Consider the following 25,599-nt stretch of genomic DNA (forward strand, 5'->3'; position numbering starts at 1 on the left):
CGAACGTACTCCGCGACATCACGAGCCATATGCGGCCACCAGTATGTCCTCGCCAGTAACTCAGATGTCCTTTTAGTACCAAAATGTCCACCCACCCTGGACGAGTGCGCCCAAGAGAGAACCTCCAGCTGCAAACTAGATGGAACAAAAGTCTTGCCCGGGGGCACAGACTCCAGCGAAACCGGGGCCACGGTTCTCAAACTCTCGGTGGGGACAATAAGCCGAGGCTCCTCCTCCGCAGATGACACAACGGAGCGAGAGAGAGCATCGGCCCGAATGTTCTTCTCCCCAGAAAGGAAATGGAGGGTGAAATGAAACCGGGAGAAGAACAAGGACCATCTGGCCTGGCGAGAATTCAACCGCTGAGCTGTCTGCAGATACACCAAATTTTTGTGATCTGTGAAGACTTGGAAGGGAAAACGTGCTCCCTCCAAGAGATGTCTCCACTCCGAGAAAGCCAACTTCATGGCTAGCAACTCCCTGTCCCCGATGGAATAATTCCTCTCTGCTGGTGCGAAGGTCTTGGAGAAAAAGAAGCAAGGATGCTTCCGACCTTGAGCATCCTTTTGGAAGAGGACTGCTCCAGCACCAACAGAAGAGGCATCCACCTCCATGATAAATGGCTTATCAACATCGGGGCGATGAAGTATGGGAGCGCTAGCGAAGTGTGACTTTATAGAGATAAAGGCCTTGGAGACCTCCTCAGACCACAATTTCGGATTTGCCCCCTTCTTGGTGAGGGCAACCAAGGGAGCTACCAAAGTTGAGAAATGCGGGTTGAACTGGCGATAATAATTGATGAACCCCATAAAGCGCTGCACCGCTTTAAGAGAATGAGGTTCCTGCCAGTCCATCACAGCCTGTAGTTTGGCAGGATCCATAGCCAATCCCTGGGCTGAGATGATGTAGCCTAGGAAAGGTAAGGACTCCTGCTCAAACATGCACTTCTCCAACTTGGCATAGAGGGAGTTTGCCCGTAGGAGGTCGAAGACTTTGCAAACATCTCTCCGGTGGGAGTCAATATCTGGAGAGTAGATGAGAATATCATCCAGATAGACTACGACCGAGGTGGAAAGCATATCCCGGAAGATATCGTTCACAAAGTCTTGGAAAACGGCTGGGGCATTACAGAGCCCAAAGGGCATCACCAGATATTCATAGTGCCCATCCCTGGTGTTAAAAGCCGTCTTCCATTCGTCCCCCTCACGGATGCGAATCAGGTTGTAAGCACCCCGCAGATCTAATTTAGTAAATACCCTTGCTCCCCGAAGCCTATCGAACAGTTCAGATATCAAAGGCAAAGGGTATTTATTCTTAACGGTGATGGCGTTAAGACCCCTGTAGTCTATGCATGGACGCAATTCCCCACTCTTCTTCTGCACGAAGAAGAATCCTGCCCCAGCAGGTGACACTGACTTCCTGATGAACCCTCTTGCCAGATTTTCCTGTATGTACTGTGACATTGCCTCCGTCTCCGGGAGAGATAGCGGATAGACTCGACCCCGGGGAGGCTCAGCACCAGGCAAGAGGTCAATAGGACAGTCATAGGGGCGATGGGGCGGAAGGGTCTCCGCCGCCTTTTTGGAGAATACGTCTGCATATGACCAATACTGCTTGGGGAGAGAGGAAAGATCTGCGGATACCTCAGTAGTAGCAACCTGAACGCACTCCCTCTGACACCTACCCCCACAAGATTCACCCCAACCCAGAATTCTGCCTGAGGACCACTCGATATGAGGAGAGTGGTACCGTAGCCAAGGTATTCCCAACAGGATCTCATCAATTCCTTCCGGAATGACGAGCAGAGAAATTATCTCCTGATGAGATGGTGACATGGACAGAGTAAAAGGGATGGTCTGGTGTGTTATCTGTGAAGGCAATGTCGACCCATTCACCACTCGCACCGTTACTGGTTGAGCAAGCATAACCAAGGGTATTGCGTGACGTTGGGCGAAGGCAGAAGACATAAAGTTGCCCTCCGCCCCAGAATCCACGCAGAGCTCTACCGAGTGGGAAAATGAGCCAATAGTAATTGTCCCCTTAAAGGACAACTTAGAGGCAAACGTCGCCGTGTCTAGTGTACCTCCACCAACTACCACTAGACGCTGACGTTTCCTCGACCGCTGAGGACATCTGGTGGCTAGATGTCCTGACTGCTGGCAAACATGACAGACCCTGAGTGCACAAGCGGTCCGGGACTTAGATCCTGCTTGTGACACCTCCCTGGCCTCATGTGACTCAGGAACCAGGACTGGAAATTCAAGAGGTTTGGCAAAAGTAGGAGCCAGCCGAAACCTCTGCCTACACTGGGCTCGCTCTAACCTCCGCTCATTAAAACAGAGGTCAATTCGAGTGGAGACAGTTATTAACTCCTCCAGTGTGGCAGGAATCTCCCTAGTGGCCAGAGCGTCCTTTACGTGGTCAGCCAAGCCCCTCCAAAATATGGGGATAAGAGCTTTATCCGACCAATCCAGCTCAGATGCTAAGGTGCGGAATTGGACGGCAAAATGACTGACCAAGGACTCACCCTGAGTTAATGCCAGCAATTGGAGCGCAGTATCATGGGTGACTTGAGGTCCTAAAAAGACCTGTTTCAGAGCGCTCAGAAACAGCGGAGCACTCTGCACCACATGATCGCCACGCTCCCACAGCGGCGTAGCCCATTCCAACGCCCTGTCCGACAATAGAGACAAAATAAATCCCACCTTAGCCCGCTCTGTGGGAAAACGTGTAGCCAGGAGCTCGAGATGAATAGAGCACTGACTCACAAATCCCCTACAAAACTTGCTATCACCAGAAAATTTTTCTGGCAGCGGGAGGTGAGATAATGTCGGAACAGGGGTGGCAATGGACATAGTAGCTGCAGCCACGCTGGCAGCCTGTACAGCTACTGCAGTAACATCCACAGCTGAGGTCGCGCTCTCGAGAGCCGCCAACCTACCCTCCAGCTGCTGGATATGCCGCAGAGATTGCTGTATGTCTGTCATCACTAGCCAGACCCTGGCGCTAGTGTAATGTTAGGACTGGCGGAACGCACCAAGAGAGATGTAATGGATGCGTTCGCAGTCCGGGGTCCACCGTGCAGGTGAAACCTGCTGCTAGGACATGACAGACGATATGGCGGTACTCATAAGTATACACGCGTGGGTTAAACCTCACCCAGCGTGAAGAAAGCGATCCTGTTGCGTCACAGGATCGCGGTACCGCACATAGAGCGCGAGCAAGTGGTCAGCGAACTAGACCCCAACAGGGATAGTAGTCCGATTAGACCCTTGCTGGCACTACACCACAACTGGGTGTGAAAAGTATATACAATAGAGGCACCGAAGTGCAAACTGTGCCGTGCTGGCAGGCACCACTAAGTACCCAGACATGGGTCAGGAAGCGCACACAGGCGCGTGGCGCCGCACTGGCGGTCACAGCAGAGGACGCTGACACGTGTGTGACACGTTGAGTGTTAAGTCGGGCGCTAGATAGCAGCCATACACCATACGCGAACAATCATACAGTAGGGTAGGGGTATTTAAAGGACGACTTGCACTCACAACAAACACACGTATAAAGTTGTACACTAGCGCATGGCCGTGCGGTCATGCGCAGTTTATATAGCTGCAGGACAGGAAGCGGCCACAGAAACTTTGCCCTTCCAAGACCTGCCAAGAGGACCAATAGAATGCGCTGCAGAGTCTGAGCACATGACCCTCGATCTCCAACAGGAGATCTTGCCCTGGGCATGCTCAGTGTGCGCAGACAAGGACTTAGTCCCAGAGAAGTCCACTCGCTGCTGACCAGTATTGGCTTTAAAGGCAGAAGCTGGAGAAGCAGCAGTAACTCTTCTCACAGAGTCAGACTGAGCGAGACGCTGGGATCGACGTCCCTGCTGAGCAGGCTCCACTGCGGCTGGAGGAGAATGCAGCGGAGACGGATCAAGATTCCCCCTGTGCAGCAGAGGAAACTCGACTCCTAACATTCCATGATTGCATCGCATTCCATGTTTTTGTGGTTTAGCATTTTTATTTATTTATTTTTTCTCATTATGCTATTTACAACTTTGTTAACTTAATTATATATTTTGATAAACCGAACTTTTACGGACACGACTATGTCAAATATGTTTAAATTTTAATTTTTTTTTTAGTTTTTTATTTTTAATGTGGTAAAAATAAAGTAATTCAAATTTTTATATTTGTTTAATTTTTTCACATTTTAGTTTTTTTTACTCTTTTTTTATTTCAGTTTATGGTAAAGAATACATACTCCTATGAAGTCTATCAACAGACTTGGCTTCATAGGAGGTTCAAGATGGTGGCAATGGTGATTTTCAGCATGTCCACATCTGACAAAATAACTCAATGGTACCCCATCATAGAAGCCAGTGATAGCACACATTGGCGATATCACAATTTAAATGTTGTTGTCAGAATTTCATAGCAGCTTTAAGTGGTTAACTATAGCAATTGAAGCTGAGCTCTGGAAACTGAAATTACAGTCATATAACAACAATATTTTACAACTGTCAACTGTCTGGTATAGTGCAAGTTCAGCTATCGAGAGCACTCCATACACAGTGACCAGACATAATACTACAGGGTTAAGTAAAAAAAATGCATTTGAAGGTGTCCATTCGCAATAGCCAGTAAAGGGAACCCGTCCTCTTAGAAAACACCATTTACCTGCAGATATATGGCTAATCTGCAAGTAAAAATCATTAAAATGTTGCCTGGCAGCCCTACCGAAAATAGGACTACCGTGAGAAATTAAAGTTAACGCTTCCCCAAAGCCACCTGCTTCCAGTCATTGTGAATGTGCAAGAAGTGGTTACAGTTGATGAGCGAAAGTGCTCGCCACTACTCGGTACTCGCCTGATTATCACTATGTTCGGGTCTGAGTATTTCTGGGATTATTCGGCGGGAGCTCGGGTCTCCGCCCTGCACATCTGGCACTCTTTAGAGTGCCAATGACAATGGAGGGATTGTCAGCCATGCACTGTAATGCTGCATCCATCTTTGTTGTGGTATTACAGTGATTGGCTGGTCACACAGCGTCATCAGGTCTATAAGAGACCTACATTCTGCTCTGGACTTAGCGAGTTTAGGGAGAGCTGCTACTGAGATAAGGTCAAAATCATCCTTTTAATAGTTAGTGTAGGTCTGCAATTGTTCAGTCCACAACTCCTGAGAAACCAACAGTCTTTTTTGGGCTAATTCAGGGGTCTCAAGATTGCAGCGCTAGGTCAGCAGGGCACGGCATATCCACATCAGTGCCAGGACTGCAGGCACTCTATCTGAGTACATAGCTCTCACTGCATACCTCCAAATCTCTATTACTGTCTGCTGCTGCTTATTTACTATATACCTAGCTGCAGTTTTCTGTGGCTTTTTTTCCAAAAATTCATCAAAACCCCCCCAAAAATGTATACAATCTGTTATGTCAGGCTGAGGCCTGGTGTATCTGTGTTTGAAAAATCGTATTTTCGCAGGCATACGTAGCATTGTTCTGTGTGATAGCCTTGTTCTATGTATTTTTTTCTAAATTCACCAAAAAAAAAAAAAAAAAATGATACAGTCTGTTATGTCATGCTGAGTCCTGGTGTATCTGTGTTTGAAAAACCATAGTTTCAAAGGAATACGTAGCATAGTTCTGTGTGCTAGCCTTGTTCTACTTGTTTTTTTTTTTAGTTTCATCAAAAACAAAAAAATATTTAATACAGTCTGTTATGTCAGGCTGAGGCCTGGTGTATCTGTGATGGAGATATTGTAGCTTCACAGGCATACATAGCATAGTTCTGTGTGCTAGCCTTGTTTTTTTTTTTTTGGTTTAAAAAATTCACCAAAACCCTTCCAAAAATATATACAGTCTGTTATGCCAGGCTGAGGCCTGGTGTATGTGTTTTAAAAGTCATAGTTTTGCAGGCATACGTAGCATAATTCTGGGTGCTAGCCTTGTTCCTCTCTTTATTTTAATTCACCAAAAACCTAAAAAATATTCAATACAGTCTGTTATGACAGGCTGAGGCCTGTTGTTTCTGTGTTGGAAAAATCGTAGTTTCGCAGGCATACATAGCATAGTTCTGTGTGCTAGCCTTGGTCTACTCTTTTTTTTTAATTCACCAAAAACTAAAAATATATTTAATTCAGCCTGTTATGTCAGGCTGAGGCCTGGTGTTTATGTGTTGGAAAAACTATGATTTTTCCACCACAGATACACCAGGTCTCAGCCTGACATAACAGAATGCATTAAAAATTTTTGGGTTTTTGGTACAGGAAAGAAAGAAATCTGGAGGTGCTAACGGGAGCTGCATGGAAATTACAACCTTTACTGCAAAAAGATGCCCGCTTACAATCAATTTTTCCAGACCCCCCACTACTGTGTTTTAGGCAGCCCCCAAATCTAAGAAGCATCATTGTCAAGAGCTCCCTGTCCTCTCCCACAGCTACAGGTACCTTTCCTTGCAACCAGAAACAATGTAAAACCTGTCCATTTATAATGACCACGGACAAGATAAAGATCCCCAATTCACATCAGGACTACAAGATACCAGGTACTTTCAGCTGCGTCACTTCTAATGTGGTGTACCTAATTATTTGTACTAAATGTCCAACTGGGGGTCTGTATGTGGGGGAGACAGGGCAGAAACTGAGAAAAAGGATGAACTCTCATCGCCATACAATAAGAGAAAAAAGAATGGATCTACATGTGGCAATACATTTCTGTCTCCCAAATCATAACATTATGGACATGAAATTAGAGCGAGACAGAAGAGTGTTGTGAATTCTGTGGCAGAGCTCCCTCCTGTGGTCACAAGTGGTACTTCGGCTGATTCTCTCTATGAGCTTCCGTTGGTGGAGGAGAGTGGTACTGCGGCTTCTGAGTTTCCTTCCTCAGGTGATATGGTGAAGTCGTTAGGTGCTGCTCTATTTAACTCCACCTAGTTCTTTGATCCTGGCCTCCAGTCAATGTTCTAGTATTGGACTTGTTTTCCTCCTGGATCGTTCCTGAGGCCTGCTGCTCTGCATAGCTAAGTTCCGCTTTTGTTATTTTGTTTGCTGTTTTTTCTGTCCAGCTTGCATATTTGGTTTTTCTTGCTTGCTGGAAGCTCTGGGACGCAAAGGGTGTACCTCCGTGCCGTTAGTCGGTACGGAGGGTCTTTTTGCCCCATTTGCGTGGTTGTTTGTAGGGTTTTGTGTTGACCGCAAAGTTACCTTTCCTATCCTCGCTCTGTTCAGAAAGTCGGGCCTCACTTTGCTAAATCTATTTCATCTCTACGTTTGTCTTTTCATCTTACTCACAGTCATTATGTGTGGGGGGCTGCCTTTTCCTTTGGGGTATTTCTCGGAGGCAAGGTAGGCTTATTTTCTATCTTCAGGCTAGCTAGTTTCTCAGGCTGTGCCGAGTTGCATAGGGAGCGTTAGGCGCAATCCATGGCTGCCTCTAGTGTGGTTGGAGAGGATTAGGGATTGCGGTCAGCAGAGTTCCCACGTCTCAGAGCTCGTTCTATGTTTTTGGGTTATTGTCAGGTCACTGTATGTGCTCTGACTTCTATGTCCATCGTGGTACTGAATTACCTCATCATAACAGAAGAGTATGGGAATATAAACTGATGACGACCTTTGACGCTCACACTGCAGGAATGAATGTGTCGCATGGATTTATGTATTTTTACATCAACTAAGGAACTTGCCCTTCAGACCATGCGGGGTCATCACAACAGAGACCCTAATCACAGGACAATAAAACAATCCTTATCTAAGAATTGGCCCAATATTTATGGACGTAACTGTTTATCACCCATGGTAATTCTGCTTCATGTCACCTGTCTTATCCATTGTTTTTCCCTTTTTTTTCTATGCCATGTTGTGCATAAATGTGATTCTTCAGAATTTGTTTTAGTCTTTGCCTGATGAAGAGACCTGTGTAGTCTCGAAAGCTTGCAATTTGTTTCCATCTTTTCAGTTAGCCATTAAAAGGTATCAACCACTGAGGACTCTCAATTCTAAATATTTTTTGGGTTTTTGGTGAATTTAAAAAAAAAAATAGAACAAGGTTAGCACACAGAGCTATGCTATGTATGCCTGCGAAAATACCATTTTTCAAACACAGAATCCCCAGGCCTCAGCATGACATAACAGACTGTATTAAATATTTTTTGGGCTTTTGGTGAATCTTTTTAAAAAAAAAAAAAAAGAATAGAACAAGGCTGCGATTTTTCTACCACAGATACAACAGTCCTCAGCCTGACGTAACAGACTGCATTAAATATTTTTTTTGTTTTTGGTGAATTATTTAAACAAACAAACAAACAAAAAGAACAAGGCTAGCACACATAACTATGCTGCATATGCCTGCAAAACTACAATTTCGCAGGCATACGTGGCATAGTTCTGTGTGCTAGCCTTGTTCTATGTTTTTTTTTTCTAAAATCACCAAAAAACAAAAAAAAATGTTTGAAAAATCGTAGTTTTGCAGGCATACATAGCATCGTTCTGTTTGCTAGCCTTGTTCTACTCTTTTTTTTTTTAATTCACCAAAAACAAAAAATATATTTAATACAGTCTGCTATTTCAGGCTGAGGCCTAGTGTTTCTGTGTTGGAAAAATCATAGCTTTGCAGGCATACTGATCAGATATAATTTAGCTCCAAATAAATATGTTTTGAGCTTTTGAAATGGTTCAATAGTTCATTTAAAATGGGCAAGGCAAAGGGCAAGGGACGAGGAAGTGGACGTGATGCTGATGGGGCATGCAGAGGACAAGGCCGTGGCCAAGCTGAAAGTAGGCCACAACAAAGACCCACATCTTCACGCTCGACCTTCCTTTCCCAGTTTCTAGGGGACCGCAGCACATCACTATTGAACCCAGAGCAGTTTGAAATGGTTGTTGGTTGGATAGCGGATAATGCTTCCAATTACTTAGCCAGCACCACCACCACCACCATGTCTTCCACATGGTCAAGTCTGAGTAGCTGTGAGTGTGGACCAGATATTTCTCATCCTGATCCTCCTTCCTCCCACCATGCCAAATGCCTTGAGACAACTGATCCCAAACTTAGACACTCCGAAGAGCTCTTCAGTTTTCCCTTTCAAGATTCCGGACTCTCGGCCAGTCAACTTGAAGTGGAGCCAGATGAGATCGCATGTCCAAAGCTTTGAACAGCCACGGTCACACGAAGGCGATGGTGGGAAAGTGTCACAAGAGGTAGATGATGATGAGACACAATTTCCAGAAAGTCAGGAGGAGGAGCAGGGTGCGGATGTGGAAGACGAGGTGGTGGATGAAAGAGTGACTGACCCAATCTGGAAGGAGGACATGCAAAGCAAGGACAGCAGCACACATGCGGAAGGAGGCACATCACCCCAACAGGCAGGAAGAAGCAGTGTCGTAGCCACAGACAGTAGGAGTGCATCCGTTCCCTGTAACACCAACATGAGTGTAACAACTCTGCTGGCATCACGGCATGGCCTCTCATTTCTCACACAATCTTACCCACTGCTCCAGGCCATGATGTGGTTTCTGTTTCATGCCAGCTGCATATTTTGTCTCTCTGCTCTCTGCATGCTTCCTGGCTGTGTGCATAGGGAGCCGGTGCCTGAACTCTCTGGTTCTTATAGGAATCAAGTGCATCTGTCTAATCTGTTCCTGACCAATTACCAAGAGGCCTCCAGAATATAGTGCAGCTCCACCCAGTAGACTGGGCCTGTGCAATGTGTTAGCTCAGTTACTGTTTAGCTTCTGAGTTTGTCAGGCCTTGCTGAGCTACTCCCTCTCTGAAGGCTTTTCTCTGTGCTATAGCCTTGATCTTGTTGTCTGCCCTCCAGGAGGCAGCGTATCCTGGTCCCTGTGTCTTTGTCCTTGTGTCTTGTTCCAGTGCCTTTTCTGTACTTTGTCCTATCTCGGTCTCCTTGTCTGTGGCTTTCTTCCCTGCTGTGTCTTCTTTGTGTTCTCAGTCAGCTTTCGCTCCGCACTTTTGCGGCTCTGCCTGCTCTGTACCTTTGTGGCTTGATCTCTACTCCGCACTCCTGCGGTTCTGCTCCATTCGGCTCTGCTCCGCTCGCGTTGCTGCACTAATCTCTTGCTGCAGCTCCTCTCCGCAATTCTTGCGGTTCCACTCTGCTTAGCTTCTGCAGTATCTCTTGCAGCAGCTCCTCTCCACATTCCTTGTGGCTCCGCTCTGCTTAGCTTTTATTGCTGTGCTATCTCTTGCTGCTCTACCGCTCCTATTTGCAGCCTTGCAGTTCTCTTCCAGTCTGATAAGGTCCCAACCTGTTCCCTCTTCTTTCATACTACATTTCCGAATCTGCACCTCCTGTGTGAACAGGTCCCTACCTGTTCTTCCATATTACATTTCTGTACCAGCACCTCCAGTGTGAACAGTTCCCTACCTGTTCCTCCTAACTACATATCCGTACCTGCACCTCCAGTGTGAACAGGCCCCTACCTGTTCCTTCATATACCACATCAACCAGTCCTGTGTTTCCTGCCGTGCCTTCCAGTCCTGTTTCCTGCCATCCTAGCCAGTCCTGTGTTTCCTGCCGTCCTAGCCAGTCCTGCGTTTCCTGCCATCCTAGCCAGTCCTGTGTTTCTTGCCGTCCTAGCCAGTCCTGTGTTTCCTGCCATCCTAGCCAGTCCTGTGTTTCCTGCCGTGTCTCTGCCAGCCCTGTGTTCTCTACCGTGTCTCTGCCAGCCCTGTGTTCTCTGCCATGCCAGCCTACTCGTCTGAGTTCCAGCCGTGATCTTCTGCCAGTCCTGCCTGATGCTCGCACCAATCCTGGTGTTCCTGTGTCCCAAGTGGGATCAGCAGCCACAGCCAGACACCACCCTGGAGTAGCACCTGGCAGCTGCATGCTGCACAAGCCTGACCTCACCATCAGAGGCTCCAGTGAAAACCCAGGCAGCTGTCATAGTCACGCCCCTTCCAGGGTAGTCTGGTTTGTGGCACAGTGGGGCCACAAACCCCCCCGAGCTCACACCCACCAGTCAGGGCGTGAGCGTGACAATGAGGTAAGCTGCCATTCCAACTGTTAGATCTTCCCGAGTCTGGTTATTTTGTAAAGACTCTGCCGATAACTCCAAACAGGCCATTTGCAGCACCTGCCATGCCTGCATCAGTAGGGGAAGTGTTATGATGTGGTGGTTTAGGAGCAACATGGAACGAGCTCTGAAGGAAGTGGTAACTGTACTGACCGCAGTCCCTAAGCTCAACAGAGCACTAGAAGTAGCCGTGGGATGCTCCTAACTCTCCCTAGGCACCTCGTCACCGCCTAAGAGCTAACTACCCCTAAAGATAGAAGCAGGAAAACTATCTTGCCTCAGAGAAAATCCCCAAAGGATAGATTAGCCCCCCACAAATAATGACTGTGAGTGGAGAGGGAAAAGACATACACAGAATGAAACCAGGATGAGCACAGGAGGCCAGTTTAACTTGATAGATAGGACAGGATGGAATACTGTGCGGTCAGTATAAAACACTACAAAAATCCACGCAGAGTTTACTAAAAATCTCCACACCTGACTAAAGGTGTGGAGGGTAAATCTGCTTCCCAGAGCTTCCAGCAAGACAGAATTAATTCATACTGATAACGCTGGACAAACATAGAAGCACAGAACGGATAAGTCCACAATCTGTGAACAGAAAAGAGCAAGCAAAAACTTAGCTTTGCTGAACTGGTCAGGATAACAGGGAACTCCAAAGAGATGTGAATCCAACCAGGAACCATTTACAAGTGGCACTGGCTGAAGGACAGAGGCAGGCATAAATAGCCGAGCAGAAAAGACGATCAGTGGAAGCAGCTGAAGACAGCTAACTCCAAGGAGCAGCCATACCACTAGAAACCACAAGAGGGAGCCCAAGAGCAGAACTCACAAAAGTGCCACTTACAACCACCGGAGGGAGCCCAAGAGCGGAAGTCACAACAGTACCCCCCCCTTGAGGAGGGGTCACCGAACCCTCACCAGAACCCCCAGGCCGATCAGGATGAGCCAAGTGAAAAGCATGAACCAAATTGGTGGCATGGACATCGGAGGCAACAACCCAAGAATTATCCTCCTGACCATAACCCTTCCACTTGACAAGATACTGAAGCCTCCGCCTCGAAAAACGAGAATCCAAATCTTCTCAACCTCATATTCCAACTCTCCCTCAACCAACACCGGGGCAGGAGGGTCAACCGAGGGAACAACGGGCACCACATATCTCCGCAACAAAGATCTATGGAAAACATTATGAATGGCAAAAGAGGCTGGAAGAGCCAAACGAAAAGACACCGGATTAATAATTTCAGAAATTTTATAAGGTCCAATAAACCGAGGCTTAAACTTAGGGGACGAAACCTTCATATGAACATGACGAGAGGACAACCAAACCAAATCTCCCACACGAAGCCGGGGACCAACACACCGACGGTGGTTAGCAAAACGTTGAGCCCTTTCCTGAGACAACGTCAAATTGTCCACCACATGAGTCCAAATCTGCTGCAGCCTGTCCACCACAGAATCAACACCAGGACAATCAAAAGGCTCAACCTGCCCAGAAAAAAAGCGAGGATGAAAACCAAAATTACAAAAGAAAGGTGAAACCAAAGTAGCCGAACTAGCCTGATTATTAAGGGCAAACTCAGCCAACGGCAAAAAAGACACCCAATCATCCTGATCAGCAGACACAAAGCATTTCAAATGGGTCTCCAAGGTCTGATTAGTTCGCTCAGTTTGGCCATTAGTCTGAGGATGAAACGCCGAAGAAAAAGACAAATCAATGCCCATCCTAGCACAAAAGGCCCGCCAAAATCTAGAGACAAACTGAGAACCTCTGTCAGACACAATATTCTCCGGAATGCCATGCAAACGAAGCACATGCTGAAAAAATAATGGAACCAGATCTGAGGAGGAAGGCAACTTAGGCAAAGGTACCAGATGGACCATTTTAGAGAACCGGTCACAAACAACCCAGATAACAGACATCTTCTGGGAAACAGGAAGATCCGAAATAAAATCCATGGAAATATGCGTCCAGGGCCTCTCAGGGACCAGCAAAGGCAAAAGCAACCCACTAGCGTGGGAACAGCAAGGCTTGGATCGGGCGCAAGTCCCACAGGACTGCACAAAAGCACGGACATCGCGCGACAAGGAAGGCCACCAAAAGGACCTAGCAACCAAATCTCTGGTACCAAAAATCCCAGGATGACCAGCCAACACAGAACAATGAACCTCAGAAATCACCTTACTCGTCCATCTATCAGGAACAAACAGCTTCCCCACAGGACAGCGGTCAGGCCTATCAGCCTGAAATTCCTGAAGCACCCGCCGCAAATCAGGGGAGATGGCAGAAAGAATCACCCCTTCCTTAAGAATGCCAACCGGCTCAAGGACTCCAGGAGAATCAGGCGAGAAACTCCTAGAGAGGGCATCAGCCTTAACATTCTTAGATCCCGGAAGATACGAGACCACAAAATCAAAACGGGAGAAAAACAGAGACCATCGAGCCTGTCTAGGATTCAGCCGCTTGGCCGACTTGAGGTAAACCAGATTCTTATGATCAGTCAAGACCACAACGCGGTGCTTAGCTCCCTCAAGCCAATGTCGCCACTCCTCAAACACCCACTTCATAGCCAACAACTCCCGATTGCCGACATCATAATTGCGTTCCGCAGGCTAAAACTTTCTGGAAAAAAAGGCACACGGTTTCATCAAAGAACCATCAGACTCCCTCTGAGACAAAACGGCCCCTGCCCCAATCTCAGAAGCGTCGACCTCAACCTGAAAAGGAAGAGAAAAATCCGGCTGACGTAACACTGGGGCAGAAGTAAATCAGCGTTTAAGCTCCTGAAAGGCCTCAACAGCCGCAGAGGAACAAATCGTCACATCAGCGCCTTTCTTCGTCAAATCAGTAAGGGGCTTAACCACACTGGAAAAGTTGGCAATGAAACGGCGATAGAAATTAGCAAAGCCCAAAAATTTGTGTGGGTTGAATCCAGTCATGAATAGCTTGGACCTTAACAGGATCCATTTCTATAGATGAGGGAGAAAAAATAAAACCCAAAAAAGAGACCTTCTGAACTCCGAATAGGCACTTAGACCCCATCACAAACAAAGCATTATCATGAAGGATCTGGAACATCATCCTGACCTGCTTCACATGAGACTCCCAATTATCGGAAAAAATCTAAATATCATCCAAATATATATACGACCATGAATTTATCAAGATAATTGTGGAAAATATCATGCATGAAAGACTGGAACACCGATGGAGCACTAGAGAGCCCAAATGGCATCACAAGGTATTCAAAATGGCATTCGGGCGTATGAAATGCAGTTTTCCATTCGTCACCCTGTTTAATACGAACCAGATTATATGCCCCTCGGAGGTCAATCTTAGTAAACCAACTAGCCCCCTTAATCTGAGCAAACAAATCAGTAAGCAGAGGCAAGGGGTATTGGAATTTAACCGTAATCTTATTAAGATGACGATAATCAATACAGGGTCTCAAGGAGCCATCCTTCTTAGCAACAAAAAAGAAGCTCGCTCCCAATGGTGACGAAGAGGGCTGAATATGCCCCTTCTCCAAAGACTCCTTAACATAACTCCACATGGCGGCATGCTCTGGCACAGACAGATTGAAAAGTCGGCCCTTAGGGAACTTACAACCAGGAATCAAGTTAATAGCACAATCACAGTCCCTGTGCGGTGGAAGGGAACTGGACTTGGGCTCATCAAATACATCCTGGAAATCCAACAAAAACTCAAGGACCTCAGAAGAGGGGGAAGAGGAAATTGACATCAAAGGAACGTCACTATGTACCCCTTGACAACCCCAACTAGTCACAGTCATAGTTTTCCAATCCAGCACCGGATTATGTTCCTGTAACCATGGAAAACCCAGTACAACAACATCATGCAGGTTATGCAACACCAGAAAACGGCAATCTTCCTGATGTGCTGGGGCCATGTACATAGTCATCTGCGTCCAGTACTGAGGTTTATCCTTGGCCAAGGGTGTAGCATCAATACCCCTCAAATGAATAGGGCTCTGCAAAGGCTGCAAGGAAAAACCACAGCGCCTGGTGAATTCTAAGTCCATTAAGTTCAGGGCAGCGCCTGAATCCACAACTGACATGACAGAAAAGGACGACAATAAGCAAATCAGGGTCACAGATAAGAGAAATTTAGGCTGTATAGTACTAATGGTAACAGACCTAGCAACTCTCAGTACGCTTAGAGCAATCAGAGATAACATGAGTAGAATCACCACAGTAAAAACACAGCCTATTCTGACTGTTATGAACTGGTGATTTAGAACCACAATGGACCTGGTGGTTAAGAGCACAGAAAATGACCTGATAGTTACTAATAACATAGGACGAGCTCTGAGACGTGGGAACTCTGCTGACCGCAATCCCTTATCCTATCACACTACACTAGAGGTAGCCGTGGAGCGCTCCTGACCAGACCTAGGCGCCTCGGGCACAGCCTGAGAAACTAGCTAGCCCTGAAGAAAGAAAAATAAGCCTACCTTGCCTCAGAGAAATTCCCCAAAGGAAAAGGCAGCCCCCCCACATATAATGACTGTGAGTAAAGATGAAAATACAGACACAGAGATGAAATAGATTTTAGCAAAGTGAGGCCCGACTTACTGAATAGACCGAGGATAGGAAAGATAGCTTTGCGATCAGCACAAAAACCTACAAACAACCACGCAGAGGGCGCAAAAAGACCCTCCGCACCGACTAATGGTACGGAGGTGCTCCCTCTGCGTCCCAGAGCTTCCAGCAAGCAAGACAAACCAATATAGCAAGCTGGACAGAAAAAATAGCAAACAAAGTAACACAAGCAGAACTTAGCTTATGCAGGGCAGACAGGCCACAAGAACGATCCAGGAGAGAGCAAGACCAATACTGGAACATTGATTGGAGGCCAGGAACAAAGAACTAGGTGGAGTTAAATAAAGCAGCACCTAACGACTTAACCTCGTCACCTGAGGAAGGAAACTCAGAAGCCGCAGCCCCACTCACATCCACCAGAGGAAGCTCATGGACAGAACCAGCCGAAGTACCACTCATGACCACAGGAGGGAGCTTGACCACAGAATTCACAACAGTACCCCCCCCTTGAAGAGGGGTCACCGAACCCTCACCAGAGCCCCCAGGCCGACCAGGATGAGCCAAATGAAAGGCACAAACCAGATCGGCAGCATGAACATCAGAGGCAAAGACCCAGGAATTATCTTCCTGACCATAACCCTTCCACTTAACCAGGTACTGGAGTTTCCGTCTCGAAATATGAGAATCCAAAATCTTCTCCACTATATACTCCAACTCCCCCTCAACCAAAACCGGGGCAGGAGGATCAACGGATGGAACCACAGGTGCCACGTATCTCCGCAACAATGACCTATGGAATACATTATGGATGGAAAAAGAAGCTGGAAGGGTCAAACGAAAAGACACAGGATTAAGAACCTCAGAAATCCTATACGGACCAATGAAACAAGGCTTAAACTTAGGAGAGGAAACTTTCATAGGAATATAACGAGAAGACAACCAAAACCAAATCCCCAACACGAAGTCGGGGACCCACACAGCGCCTGCGGTTAGCGAAACTTTGAGCCTTCTCCTGGGACAATGTCAAATTGTCCACCACATGAGTCCAAATCTGCTGCAACCTATCCACCACAGTATCCACACCAGGACAGTCCGAAGACTCAACCTGCCCTGAAGAGAAACGAGGATGGAAACCAGAATTGCAGAAAAACGGCGAAACCAAAATAGCCGAGCTGGCCCGATTATTAAGGGTGAACTCAGCCAAAGGCAAAAAGGACACCCAATCATCCTGATCAGCAGAAACAAAACATCTCAGATATGTTTCCAAGGTCTGATTGGTTCGTTCAGTTTGACCATTTGTCTGAGGGTGGAAAGCCGAGGAAAAAGACAAATCAATGCCCATCCTAGCACAAAAGGCTCGCCAAAACCTCGAAACAAACTGGGAACCTCTGTCAGAAACGATGTTCTCCGGAATGCCATGTAAACGAACCACATGCTGGAAAAACAATGGCACCAAATCAGAGGAGGAAGGCAATTTAGACAAGGGTACCAAATGGACCATCTTAGAGAAGCGATCACAAACCACCCAAATGACCGACATCTTTTGAGAGACAGGGAGATCCGAAATAAAATCCATAGAGATATGTGTCCAGGGCCTCTTCGGGACCGGCAAGGGCAAAAGCAACCCACTGGCACGAGAACAGCAGGGCTTAGCCCGAGCACAAATCCCACAGGACTGCAAAAACGAAAGCACATCCCGCGACAGAGACGGCCACCAAAAGGATCTAGCCACCAAATCTCTGGTACCAAAGTTTCCAGGATGACCAGCCAACACCGAACAATGAACCTCAGAGATAACTCTACTCGTCCATTTATCAGGGACAAACAGTTTCTCCGCTGGGCAACGGTCAGGTCTATTAGCCTGAAATTTTTGCAGCACCCGCCGCAAATCAGGGGAGATGGCAGACAAAATTACCCCCTCTTTGAGAATACCCGCCGGCTCAGGCAAACCCGGAGAGCCGGGCACAAAACTCCTAGACAGGGCATCCGCCTTCACATTTTTAGAGCCCGGAAGGTACGAAACCACAAAGTCAAAACGGGAGAAAAACAGCGACCAACGAGCCTGTCTAGGATTCAACCGTTTGGCAGACTCGAGATAAGTCAAGTTCTTGTGATCAGTCAAGACCACCATGCGATGCTTAGCTCCTACAAGCCAATGACGCCACTCCTCGAATGCCCACTTCATGGCCAGCAACTCTCGACTGCCAACATCATAATTACGCTCAGCAGGCGAAAACTTCCTGGAAAAGAAGGCACATGGTTTCATCACCGAGCTATCAGAACTTCTTTGCGACAAATCAGCCCCTGCTCCAATCTCAGAAGCATCAACCTCGACCTGGAACGGGAGCAAAACATCTGGTTGGCACAACACAGGGGCAGAAGAAAAACGACGCTTCAACTCCTGAAAAGCTTCCACAGCAGCAGAAGACCAATTGACCACATCAGCACCCTTCTTGGTTAAATCAGTCAACGGTTTAGCAATACTAGAAAAATTATTGATGAAGCGACGATAAAAATTAGCAAAGCCCAGGAACTTTTGCAGACTCTTCAGAGATGTCGGCTGAGTCCAATCATAAATGGCCTGAACTTTAACAGGGTCCATCTCGATAGTAGAAGGGGAAAAAATGAAACCCAAAAATGAAACCTTCTGAACACCAAAGAGACACTTTGACCCCTTCACAAACAAGGAATTCGCACGCAGGACCTGGAACACCATTCTAACCTGCTTCACGTGAGACTCCCAATCATCCGAGAAGACCAAAATATCATCCAAGTATACAATCAGGAATTTATCCAGGTACTCTCGGAAGATGTCATGCATAAAGGACTGAAATACTGATGGAGCATTAGAAAGCCCGAATGGCATAACCAGGTACTCAAAATGGCCCTCGGGCGTATTAAATGCTGTTTTCCATTCATCGCCCTGTTTAATACGCACAAGATTATTCGCACCACGAAGATCTATCTTAGTGAACCAACTAGCCCCCTTAATCCGAGCAAACAAATCAGACAGCAGCGGCAAGGGGTACTGAAATTTGACTGTGATTTTATTTAGAAGGCGGTAATCAATACAAGGTCTCAGTGAACCATCCTTCTTGGCCACAAAAAAGAACCCTGCTCCCAATGGCGACGACGACGGGCGAATATGACCCTTCTCCAAGGATTCCTTTACGTAACTCCGCATAGCGGCGTGCTCAGGCACAGACAAATTAAACAGTCGACCTTTAGGAAACTTACTGCCAGGAATCAAATCGATAGCACAATCGCAATCCCTATGTGGAGGTAGGGCACTGGACTTGGGCTCATCAAATACATCCCGGTAATCCGCAAAGATCTCTGGGACCTCAGAAGGGGTGGATGATGAAATAGACAGAAATGAAACATCACCATGTACCCCCTGACAACCCCAGCTGGACACAGACATAGATTTCCAATCCAATACTGGGTTATGGACTTGTAGCCAAGGCAACCCCAACACGACCACATCATGTAGATTATGCAACACCAAAAAGCGAATATCCTCCTGATGCGCAGGAGCCATGCACATGGTCAATTGGGTCCAGTACTGAGGCTTATTCTTGGCCAAAGGCGTAGCATCAATTCAACTCAATGGAATAGGATACTGCAAGGGCTCCAAGAAAAACCCACAGCGCCTAGCAAACTCCAAGTCCATCAAATTCAGGGCAGCGCCTGAATCCACAAATGCCATGACAGGATAGGGTGACAAAGAGCAGATCAAAGTAACGGACAAAAGAAATTTCGACTGTACCGTACCAATGGTGGCAGACCTAGCGAACCGCTTAGTGCGCTTAGGACAATCGGAGATAGCATGAGTGGAATCACCACAGTAAAAACATAGCCCATTCCGACGTCTGTGTTCTTGCCGTTCAGCTCTGGTCAAAGTCCTATCACATTGCATAGGCTCAGGTTTATGCTCAAATAATACCACCAAATGGTGCACAGTTTTACGCTCACGTAAGCGTCGATCGATCTGAATGGCCAAAGACATAGACTCATTCAGACCAGCAGGCATAGGAAATCCCACCATGACATCCTTAAGGGCTTCAGAGAGACCCTTTCTGAAAATTGCTGCCAGCGCACATTTATTCCATTGAGTGAGCACAGACCACTTCCTAAACTTCTGACAATATATCTCTACCTCATCCTGACCCTGACACAGAGCCAGCAAATTTTTCTCTGCTTGATCCACTGAATTAGGTTCATCATAAAGCAATCCGAGCGCAAGAAAAAACGCATCAATATTACATAATGCAGGATCCCCTGGCGCAAGTAACATAGTAACATAGTAACATAGTAACATAGTTAGTAAGGCCGAAAAAAGACATTTGTCCATCCAGTTCAGCCTATATTCCATCATAATAAATCCCCAAATCTACGTCCTTCTACAGAACCTAATAATTGTATGATACAATATTGTTCTGCTCCAGGAAGACATCCAGGCCTCTCTTGAACCCCTCGACTGAGTTCGCCATCACCACCTCCCCAGGCAAGCAATTCCAGATTCTCACTGCCCTAACAGTAAAGAATCCTCTTCTATGTTGGTGGAAAAACCTTCTCTCCTCCAGACGCAAAGAATGCCCCCTTGTGCCCGTCACCTTCCTTGGTATAAACAGATCCTCAGCGAGATATTTGTATTGTCCCCTTATATACTTATACATGGTTATTAGATCGCCCCTCAGTCGTCTTTTTTCTAGACTAAATAATCCTAATTTCGCTAATCTATCTGGGTATTGTAGTTCTCCCATCCCCTTTATTAATTTTGTTGCCCTCCTTTGTACTCTCTCTAGTTCCATTATATCCTTCCTGAGCACCGGTGCCCAAAACTGGACACAGTACTCCATGTGCGGTCTAACTAGGGATTTGTACAGAGGCAGTATAATGCTCTCATCATGTGTATCCAGACCTCTTTTAATGCACCCCATGATCCTGTTTGCCTTGGCAGCTGCTGCCTGGCACTGGCTGCTCCAGGTAAGTTTATCATTAACTAGGATCCCCAAGTCCTTCTCCCTGTCAGATTTACCCAGTGGTTTCCCGTTCAGTGTGTAATGGTGATATTGATTCCCTCTTCCCATGTGTATAACCTTACATTTATCATTGTTAAACCTCATCTGCCACCTTTCAGCCCAAGTTTCCAACTTATCCAGATCCATCTGTAGCAGAATACTATCTTCTCTTGTATTAACTGCTTTACATAGTTTTGTATCATCTGCAAATATCGATATTTTACTGTGTAAACCTTCTACCAGATCATTAATGAATATGTTGAAGAGAACAGATCCCAATACTGACCCCTGCGGTACCCCACTGGTCACAGCGACCCAGTTAGAGACTATACCATTTATAACCACCCTCTGCTTTCTATCACTAAGCCAGTTACTAACCCATTTACACACATTTTCCCCCAGACCAAGCATTCTCATTTTGTGTACCAACCTCTTGTGCGGCACGGTATCAAACGCTTTGGAAAAATCGAGATATACCACGTCCAATGACTCACCGTGGTCCAGTCTATAGCTTACCTCTTCATAAAAACTGATTAGATTGGTTTGACAGGAGCGATTTCTCATAAACCCATGCTGATATGGAGTTAAACAGTTATTCTCATTGAGATAATCCAGAATAACATCCCTCAGAAACCCTTCAAATATTTTACCAACAATAGAGGTTAGACTTACTGGCCTATAATTTCCAGGTTCACTTTTAGAGCCCTTTTTGAATATTGGCACCACATTTGCTATGCGCCAGTCCTGTGGAACAGACCCTGTCGCTATAGAGTCCCTAAAAATAAGAAATAATGGTTTATCTATTACATTACTTAGTTCTCTTAGTACTCGTGGGTGTATGCCATCCGGACCCGGAGATTTATCTATTTTAATCTTATTTAGCCGGTTTCGCACCTCTTCTTGGGTTAGATTGGTGACTCTTAATATAGGGTTTTCATTGTTTCTTGGGATTTCACCTAGCATTTCATTTTCCACCGTGAATACCGTGGAGAAGAAGGTGTTTAATATGTTAGCTTTTTCCTCGTCATCTACAACCATTCTTTCCTCACTATTTTTTAAGGGGCCTACATTTTCAGTTTTTATTCTTTTACTATTGATATAGTTGAAGAACAGTTTGGGATTAGTTTTACTCTCCTTAGCAATGTGCTTCTCTGTTTCCTTTTTGGCAGCTTTAATTAGTTTTTTAGATAAAGTATTTTTCTCCCTATAGTTTTTTAGAGCTTCAATGGTGCCATCCTGCTTTAGTAGTGCAAATGCTTTCTTTTTACTGTTAATTGCCTGTCTTACTTCTTTGTTTAGCCACATTGGGTTTTTCCTATTTCTAGTTCTTTTATTCCCACAAGGTATAAACCGCTTACACTGCCTATTTAGGATGTTCTTAAACATTTCCCATTTATTATCTGTATTCTCATTTCTGAGGATATTGTCCCAGTCTACCAGATTAAGGGCATCTCTAAGCTGTTCAAACTTTGCCTTCCTAAAGTTCAATGTTTTTGTGACTCCCTGACAAGTCCCCCTAGTGAAAGACAGGTGAAACTGCACAATATTGTGGTCGCTATTTCCTAAATGCCCAACCACCTGCAGATTTGTTATTCTGTCAGGTCTATTAGATAGTATTAGGTCTAAAAGTGCTGCTCCTCTGGTTGGATTCTGCACCAATTGTGAAAGATAATTTTTCTTGGTTATTAGCAGAAACCTGTTGCCTTTATGGGTTTCACAGGTTTCTGTTTCCCAGTTAATATCCGGGTAGTTAAAGTCCCCCATAACCAGGACCTCATTATGGGTTGCAGCTTCATCTATCTGCTTTAGAAGTAGACTTTCCATGCTTTCTGTTATATTTGGGGGTTTGTAACAGACCCCAATGAGAATTTTGTTACCATTTTTCCCTCCATGAATTTCAACCTATATGGACTCGACATCCTCATTCCCTTCGCTAATATCCTCCCTTAAAGTGGACTTTAGACAAGACTTTACATAGAGACAAACCCCTCCTCCTCTCCGATTTTTACGATCCTTTCTAAACAGACTGTAACCCTGTAAGTTAACTGCCCAGTCATAGCTTTCATCTAACCATGTCTCGGTTATTCCCACTATGTCAAAGTTACCTGTAGATATTTCTGCTTCTAGTTCTTCCATCTTGTTTGTAAGGCTTCTGGCGTTTGCGAGCATGCAGTTTAGAGGATTTTGTTTTGTTCCAATCTCCTCACTGTGGATTGTTTTAGAAATGTTCTTACCTCCCTTCTGAGTATGTTTTCCTGGGTCGTCTTTGTTCGAGTCTAATGTTTTTCTTCCCGTCCCCTGAAAATGGCCAGTCTTGAGGGTCGCCACGTAATAAAGAAATAATGATCTTAACTTGTTGAACTGGGTCACCAGAGGAGCGGGGTTTCAAAACCAGAAACAGTTTACAATTATTTTTAAAACTCAGAAACTTAGCTCTATCTCCAGAAAACAAATCAGGAATAGGAATTCTTGGTTCTAACATAGAATTCTGAACCACAAAGTCTTGAATATTTTGTACTCTTGCAGTGAGATGATCCACACAAGAAGACAGACCTTTAATGTCCATCACTACACCTGTGTCCTGAACCACCCAAATGTCTAGGGGAAAAGAAAGACAAAACACAGTGCAGAGAACAAAAATGGTCTCAGAACTTCTCTTTTCCCTCTATTGAGAAGCATTAGTACTTTGGCCCTCCAGTACTGTTATGAACTGGTGATTTAGAACCACAATGGACCTGGTGGTTAAGAGCACAGAAAATGACCTGATAGTTACTAATAACATAGGACGAGCTCTGAGACGTGGGAACTCTGCTGACCGCAATCCCTAATCCTATCACACCACACTAGAGGTAGCCGTGGAGCGCTCCTGACCAGACCTAGGTGCCTCGGGCACAGCCTGAGAAACTAGCTAGCCCTGAAGAAAGAAAAATAAGCCTACCTTGCCTCAGAGAAATTCCCCAAAGGAAAAGGCAGCCCCCCACATATAATGACTGTGAGTAAAGATGAAAATACAGACACAGAGATGAAATAGATTTTAGCAAAGTGAGGCCCGACTTACTGAATAGACCAAGGATAGGAAAGATAGCTTTGCGATCAGCACAAAAACCTACAAACAACCACGCAGAGGGCGCAAAAAGACCCTTCGCACCGACTAACAGTACGGAGGTGCTCCCTCTGCGTCCCAGAGCTTCCAGCAAGCAAGACAAACCAATATAGCAAGCTGGGCAGAAAAAATAGCAAACAAAGTAACACAAGCAGAACTTAGCTTATGCAGGGCAGACAGGCCACAAGAACGATCCAGGAGAGAGCAAGACCAATACTGGAACATTGACTGGAGGCCAGGAACAAAGAACTAGGTGGAGTTAAATAGAGCAGCACCTAACGACTTAACCTCATCACCTGAGGAAGGAAACTCAGAAGCCGCAGCCCCACTCACATCCACCAGATGAAGCTCATGGACAGAACCAGCCGAAGTACCACTCATGACCACAGGAGGGAGCTTGACCACAGAATTCACAAACTCTGACGTCTGAATTCCTGCCGTTCTGTTCTAGTCAAAATCCTATCACATTGCATAGGTTCAGGACTCTGCTCCGAGGACACTGCCATATGGTGCACAGCTTCACGCAGACGCCGATCAATCTGAATGGCTAGAGACATAGATTCGCTCAAACCGGCAGGCGTAGGAAAGCCCACCATAACATCTTTAAGGGCTTCAGAAAGACCTTTTCTGAAAATAGCAGCCAGAGCCTCCTCATTCCATTTAGTGAGCACAGACCATTTTCTAAATTTCTGGCAGTATAATTCTGCCGCTTCCTGACCTCGACACAAGGCCAACAGGGTTTTTTCTGCATGATCCACAGAATTAGGTTCGTCATACAATAATCCGAGCGCTTGAAAAAATGCGTCTACATTCAATAATGCCGGATCCCCTTTTTCAAGAGGAAAGGCCCAGTCTTGAGGGTCACCACGCAGCAAGGATATGATGATCTTTACTTGCTGAATGGGATCACCTGAAGAACGGGGTTTCAAAGCAAAAAACAATTTGCAGTTATTTTTAAAGTTCAAAAACTTGGATCTGTCCCCAAAAAACAAATCAGGAGTAGGAATTCTAGGCTCTAAAGCCGGAGTCTGGACAACATAGTCCTGGATACTCTGTACTCTTGCAGCAAGTTGATCCACACGAGAAAACAAACCCTGAACATCTATGCCAGAGCATATATCCTGAACCACCCAGATATCAAGAGGAAAAAAAGACAAACCAGAGCACAGAAAAAAAAAATGGTTCAGAACTTTCTTTTCCTTCTTTTGAGATGCATTTAGTTCATTTTTGGCCACTTGTACTGTTATGATGCGGTGGTTTAGGAGCAACATGGAACGAGCTCTGAAGGAAGTGGTAACTGTACTGACCGCAGTCCCTAAGCTCAACACAACACTAGAAGTAGCCGTGGGATGCTCCTAACTCTCCCTAGGCACCTCATCACTGCCTAAGAGCTAACTACCCCTAAAGATAGAAAAACAGACAGGAAAACTATCTTGCCTCAGAGAAAATCCCCAAAGGATAGATTAGCCCCCCACAAATAATGACTGTGAGTGGAGAGGGAAAAGACATACACAGAATGAAACCAGGATGAGCACAGGAGGCCAGTCTAACTTGATAGATAGGACAGGATGGAATACTGTGCGGTCAGTATAAAACACTACAAAAATTCATGCAGAGTTTATTAAAAATCTCCACACCTGACTAACGGTGTGGAGGGTAAATATGCTTTCCAGAGCTTCCAGCAGGACAGAATTAATTCATACTGATAACGCTGGACAAACATAGAAGCACAGAACGGATAAGTCCACAATCTGTGAACAAAAAAGAGCAAGCAAAAACTTAGCTTTGCTGAACTGGTCAGGATAACAGGGAACTCCAAAGAGATGTTAATCCAACCAGGAACCATTTACAAGTGGCACTGGCTGAAGGACAGAGGCAG

The sequence above is a fragment of the Ranitomeya imitator genome, chromosome 6 (assembly GCF_032444005.1).
Source record: "Ranitomeya imitator isolate aRanImi1 chromosome 6, aRanImi1.pri, whole genome shotgun sequence".
In the NCBI taxonomy this organism is placed as follows: domain Eukaryota; kingdom Metazoa; phylum Chordata; class Amphibia; order Anura; family Dendrobatidae; genus Ranitomeya; species Ranitomeya imitator.